General features: G+C 38.8%; 1 long non-coding RNA gene across 1 annotated transcript; it reads right to left on the bottom strand.

Annotated features, from left to right (window-relative positions):
* Positions 1-4586: 4586 nt before the first annotated feature.
* Positions 4587-6140, bottom strand: LOC139026387 (uncharacterized). The gene is made up of 3 exons (XR_011478165.1): positions 6088-6140; positions 4792-4848; positions 4587-4654 (listed from the first exon to the last, which is right to left on the bottom strand). It is a non-coding gene; the product is annotated as an uncharacterized lncRNA (long non-coding RNA).
* Between the last annotated feature and the right edge of the window lie 713 nt (positions 6141-6853).

The following is a 6853-nucleotide window of genomic DNA, read 5'->3' as shown; positions in this document are numbered from 1 at the left end:
ATTTACTATAACTGTTAATCACAATAGATCTCACAGGTTAAAGCTTGTTGCTTTAATCATAATAAAACACAATGTATATATGATGAATATGTAATGATGAAATATACACTGACTGTACAATACTCCCTCTTTCACAGCCAGTGAACCAGAGTGAAAGTTATCCCTCCCTCTCTCTAGGTCCGGGTATTAGAGCAGCTGACGCGCGGTTGGGCATTTCCACTTGGAATGATTTGATTTCAATGTAGTGCTTGGTAACGGTCTGCTAAGCTGATCTATGTTAAAGTTAACACTAATGTGTAGATGAAAGGGGAGGAGACAGGATATGACAGGGAAGAAGGAATTTGTGAAGGGGGAGGACGGGTTGAGGACAACGGTACCTGACATGGATTGTTTACTGTGCCATTCAGAGGTGAACGGCAAGCTAAATATTTAGTGCGCCTTTACGGGGGTTTGGTAGTAGGTGCAGGGCGCACACTGGTTGAGTGTGTCAAGATGTAGACTTGCAACTTGCTGGGTGGTTTTCACACTCAACAGTTTCCCGTGTGTATCAGAATGCGCCCACCAGAAGGACATGGCCAAGCCAACATGAACACAAACTGAGGGAAGGCCATTGGAGTCAACATGGGCCAGCATCCCTGTGTGACGCTTTCCGACACCTGTGTGGTCCCATGCCCGGGGGCGAGGACAATTTGAGGCTTTCTGAGAGGGAAAGGGGGAGGGGTTGCAAGCTTCAATATTAGGAAGGTGTTTCCTTAATGTTTTGTACACTGCAGGTGTACGTTTGTAAGTCTAAGCACACTTACCCAGGCGGTGGGTTTGAATAAGCTCATCCAGCATGTCGATAGAAGGCAATCTCTGGAGCTTGACGTCGGGTGTTACGGGTTGAAGGCCGCAGCTCGTGTTTGGGGCCACCAGCAGAAGCATGGCGGCGAAGGGGGACCCGTGGCTTGTTCAAACCCAGCGCAGGTGAGCTCCGGGAGGCCTGGCAAGTGGAGTGGACACTGGCAGCCGGTCCACCGGAAGACCAGCATCTTGGCGGGGAAGCGTCGTCTGTAGAGTCGCTTCACTTTCATCTGGACAGCGGGGGCTGCAGCCGGCCTATAAGGAGGTGCAAGATTTGGTCAACAGTTTGGTGTTTGCCCGGGCCGTCTTGTTGGCGTCCGGCGTAAGCCCAGTAAACTTTGTAGCTCTGAAACACGAAGGCTCATCAACCATTTGGCTTTGGGGGGGGAAAGGAAAAAATGTAATTTAAAAATAGAATTATTCTACTTCTCAAGTACCTACAAACACGGAGGATAATAGAATACAAGAGGAGAATCACTAAAATAAATGTATCCCACTTCATATGTTTATATACTGTATTTTAGTCAAGGCCTGTCCTATTTAACCTACTACTGTCCACTTCATATGTATATATGTTATTCTAGTCAAGGCCTATACCTATTTAACCTACTACTGTCCACTCAATATGTATATACTGTATTCTAGTCCAAGGCCTGTCCTAGTTAACTACTGACTGTCCACTTCATATGTATATACTGCGTACTTCTAGTCTGTTTCCATCCTATATAAACTACCTGCTGTCCACTTCATATGTTTATATACTGTATTCTAGTCATGGTTCAATCCTATATAGATATACTGTCCACTCATATGTATATACTGTATTCGTAGTCCTGGTTCATCCTATTTACTACTACTGTCCAATTCATTGTATTACTGGTATTCTAGTCATGGTTTCATCCTATATAACTAACTGCTGTCCCATCTTCACTAATGTATAATACTGTAATTCTAGTCCTGGTTCATCCTATTTAAACTACTACTGTCCACTTCATATGTATATACTGTATTCTAGGTCATCATGGTTCATCTATAATAACTACTACTGTCCACTTCATATGAATATATAACTGTATTCTAGTCCAAGGCCCTGTCCTCTATAACTAACTGCTGTTCCAGGCTTTCATATGTATATACTGTATTCTAGTCCTGGTTCATCCTATTTAACTAACTAATTGTCTGTCCACATTCATATGTATATACTGTAACTTCTAGTCATGGTTTCATCCTATATAACTACTGCTGTCCACTCATATGTGAATATACTCGTATTATAGACAAGGCCTGTCCTATTTAACTACTACTGTCCACTTTCATATGTAATATGCCGTATTCCTAGTAAGGCCCTGTTTCCTATTTAACTACTACTGTCCACTTCATATGTATATACTGTATTCTAGTCAAGGGAACTGTTCTATTAACTAACTACGTCCAACTTGCAGAATGTATATACTGTATTCTATCATGGTTCATTCCATATAACTACTGCTGCCAACTTCATTATCTATATACTGTATTATAGACAGGCCTGTCCTAATTTAACTACTACTGTCCAGCTTCATATGTATTATACTGGTATTCTAGTCAGGCTATTCTATATAACTAAACTTACTGTTCCACTGTCATATGTATAGTACTGTATTGTAGTCAAGGCTGTCCTATTTAAGCCTAACTACCTGTCCACTTCATAATGTATATATGTTTCTAGTTCAGGGCCTGTCCTATTTAACTACTACTGTCCACTTCAATATGTATATACTGGTATTCTAGTCAAGGCCTGTCCTATTTAACTACTACAGTCCACTTCATATGTAATATACTGTATTGTAGTCTGGTTCATCCTATTTAACTAATACTGTCCACTTCATATTTAAATATACTGTATTCTAGTCAAGGCCTATATATTTAACTACTAACTGTCCACTTCCATATGTATATACGTATTCTAGTCCAGGCCTGTCCTACTTTAACTACTACTGTCCACTTCATATGTATATACTGTATTCTAGTCAAGGCCCTGTCCTATTAACTACTACTGTCCACTTCATATGTATATACTGTATTCTAGTCGAAGGCCCGGTGTCCTATTTTACTACCTACAGTCCACTTCATATGTAATATACTGTATTGTAGTCCTGGTTTCATCTATTTAACTACTACTGTCACTTCATATGTATATACTGTATCCTAGTCAAGGTCTGTCCTTATAACTAACTACTGTCCACCTTCATATGTATATACTGGTATTCTAGTCACTGGCCTGTCCCTATTTAAACTAACTACTGTCCACTTCATAAGTATATAGGCCGCTCGCCGCTCGCGTGGTGCGGTCGTTGCTGTCCCCGGGTGTTATTTTTCCTTGTCTGGTGCTTCAGTTGTGCTGAGGGCGGGGCGATGCGCTCTCAGGGCTGTTGTGCACGTCCTGTTTCCGGGCTCCGTCTCCGCTGCGCTTCCAGCCCCTGGGTATTCTAGTCAAGGCCTGTCCTATTAACTACTAACTCGTCCACTTTCATTATGTATATACTGTATTCTGAGTCATGGTTTCATGTCCTAATATAGACTACTACTGTCCACTTCAATTGTAATTACGTAGTTATTCTAGTCAAGGCCTGTACCTATTTAACGTATACTGTCCACTTCATATGTATATACTGTAGTTCTAGTCAAGGCCTGTCCTATTGTTAACTACTACTGTCCACTTCAATATGTAATATACTGTATTCTAGTCAAGGCCTGTCCTTTTAACTACTAAGCAGTCCACTTCAATATGTATATACTGTATTGTAAGCTGGTCAATCCTATTTAACTACTCTACTGTGCGCACTTCATTGTATATACTGTATTCCTAAGTCAAGGCCTATCCTATATAACTACTACTGGTCCACTTTCATATGTATAATACTGTTTCTATGTCAAGGCCCTGTCCATATTTAAACTACTAACTGTTCCACTTCATAGTTATATAAGCTGATTATTCTAGTCAAGGCCTGTCCGTAATTTAACTAGCTACTGTCCACGCTTCCATAATGTATATACTGGTATTCAGTTCAAGGCCTGTGCCTATTTAACTACCTCAGTCCCACTTGCATAGTATATACTAGTATTGTAAGTCCTTGGTTCCATCCTAATTTAACTAATACTGGTCCACTTCATATGTAAGTACTGTATTCTAGTCAAGGTCTGTGCCTATTAATACTTACTCGTCCACTTCATATGTATATAGCTGTATTCTAGTCAGGCCCTGTCCTATTTAAAACTATACTGTTCCACTTCATATGCTATATACTGTATTCTAGTCATGGTTCTCCTATATAACTTACTACTGTCCACTTCATATGTATATACTGTATTCTAGTCAAGGCCTGTCCTATTAACTAACTAACTGTACCAACGTTCATATGTATATACTGTATTCTAAGTACAAGGCCTGTCTATTTAAGCTACTACTTCCACTTCAATATGTTATATACTGTATTCTAGTCAAGGGCTGTCCTATTTAACTACTAAGTCCACTTGTTCATATGGTCTATACTGTTTTTGTAAGTCTGGTCATCCTATTTACCTACTACTGTCCACTTCATATGTATATACTGTTTCTAGGTCCAAGGCCTATCCTAATTTAAACTAACTACTGTCACTTCAATAATGTATATACTGTATTCTAAGTCAAGGCCTGTCCTATTTAACTACTACTGTCCACTTCATATGTAATATACGTATTCTAGGTCAAGGCCTGTCCTATTTAACTACTACTGTCCACTTCATATGTATATACTGTATTCTAGTCAAGGCCTGTCCCCTATTTTAACTACTTACAGTCCACTTCATATGTATATACTGTATTGTAGGTCCTGGGTTCATCCTATTTAACTACTACGTCCACTTGCATCTGTATATATAGCTGTATCCCTCCTAGGTCAAGGTCTGTCCTATATAACTTAAGCTTACTGTCGCACTTCATATGTATATACTGTATTCTAGTCAAGGCCTGTCCTATTTAACTTACTACTGTTCCCCTTCAATATGTATATACTGTATTCTAGTCCATGGTTCATCCTATATAACTACTACTGTCCACTTCATCATGTATATAATGTAATTCTAGTCAAGGCCTGTCCTATATACTACTCGCTGTCCACTTCATATGTCATATACTGTAATTCTAGTCCTGGTTCATCCTATTTAACTACTACTGTCCACTTGCATATGTCTAGTACGTAATTCTCGTCATTGGTTCATCCTATAGTAACTACTCTTGTCCCACTTCATATGTATATTACTGTAGTTATAGACAAGGCCTGTCCTATTTAACTACTACGTCCACTTCATATGTATATAACCGTATTCTAGTCCAGGCCTGTTCCTATTTAACGTACTACAGTCCACTTCAGATGTATATCTGTATTCTTAGTCATGGTTTCATCCCCAAAATATATAAGTACATACTGCTGTCCACTTTCAATATGTATAACTGTATTATACGACAGGCGTGTCTATTTAAACTACACTGTCCCACTTATATGTCTATACTGTATCCTAGTCAAGGCCTGTCCTATTAACTACTCTGTCCAACTTCCATATGTATATCACTGTATTCTAGTCAAGGCCTGTCCTTATAGACTACTGCTGTCACCTTCATATGTATACTATCTGTATTCTAGTCCCTGGTTCATCCTATATAACTACTTGCTGTCCCACTTCACATATGTATTTACTGTTATTCTTAGTCAAGGCCCTGTCCTATATAACTACTGGCCTGTCCACCTTCATATGTATTTTACTGGGTATTCTAGTCGGCCTGTCCTATTTAAACTACCTACTGTCCACTTCATATGTATATACTGTATTGTAGTCAAGGGCCTGTCCTAGTTTACTACTAACTGTCCACATTCATATGTATATACTGTATTCTCAGTCCAAGGCTGTCCTAATTTAACTACTACTGGTCCACTTCATATGATATACTGTATTCTAGTCAAGGCCTGTTCCTATTTAACTACTACAGTCCACTTCATATGTATATACTGTATTGTAGTCCTGGTTCATTCCTATTAACTAATACTGTCCACTTCAAAATATGTATATACTGTATTCTAGTCAAGGCCTATCCTATTTAACTACCTACTGTCCACTTCATATGTATATAACTGTATTCTAGTCAAGGCTGTCCTAATTTAACTACTATGTCCACTTCATATGTATAACTACTGTATTCTAGTGCAAGGCCTGTCCTATTTAAACTACTACTGTCCACTTCATATGTATATACTGTATTCTAGTCAAGGCCTGTCCTAATTTAACTACTACAGTCCTTCTATGTTATATACTGTATTCGTAAAGTCGCTGGTTCATCTATTTAACTACTGACTGTCACTTCATATGTATATACTCGTATTCCTAGTCAAGGTCTGTCCTAATATAACTACTACTGTCCACTTCATATGGTATATACTGTATTCCTAGCAGGCCTGTCCTATTTAACTACTACTAGTCCACGTTCATATGTATAAGTACTTGTATCCTAGTCCAAGGCCTGTCCTATTTACTACTACTGTCCACTTCCAATATGTATATACGTATTCAGTCAGGTTCATCCTATAATAACTACTACTGTCCACTTCAATATGTATAATACTGTATTCTAGTCAAGGGCCTGTCCTATTTAACTACTACTGTCCACTTGAATTGTATATACTGTAATTTCTAGTCAAGGGCCTGTCCTATTTAACTACTACTGGTCACATTCATAATGTATATAAGCTGTATTCTAGTCAAAGGCCTGTCCCTATTTAAACTACTACAGTCCACTTGCATATGTATATACTGGTATTGTAGTCCTGGTTCATCCTATTTAACCTACTACTGTCCACTTCCATATGTATATACTGTACTTTAGTCAATAGGCCTAATCCTATTTAAGTACTACTGTCCCACGTTCATAGTGTAATATATGTATTCTACTAGTCCAAGGCCTGTCCTATTTAACTACTCACTGGTCACTTTTCATATG

This window comes from Salvelinus sp. IW2-2015, unplaced genomic scaffold (genome assembly GCF_002910315.2).
Source record: "Salvelinus sp. IW2-2015 unplaced genomic scaffold, ASM291031v2 Un_scaffold4648, whole genome shotgun sequence".
In the NCBI taxonomy this organism is placed as follows: Eukaryota; Metazoa; Chordata; class Actinopteri; order Salmoniformes; family Salmonidae; genus Salvelinus; species Salvelinus sp. IW2-2015.
This window is presented reverse-complemented; position numbering and strand designations above follow the sequence as displayed.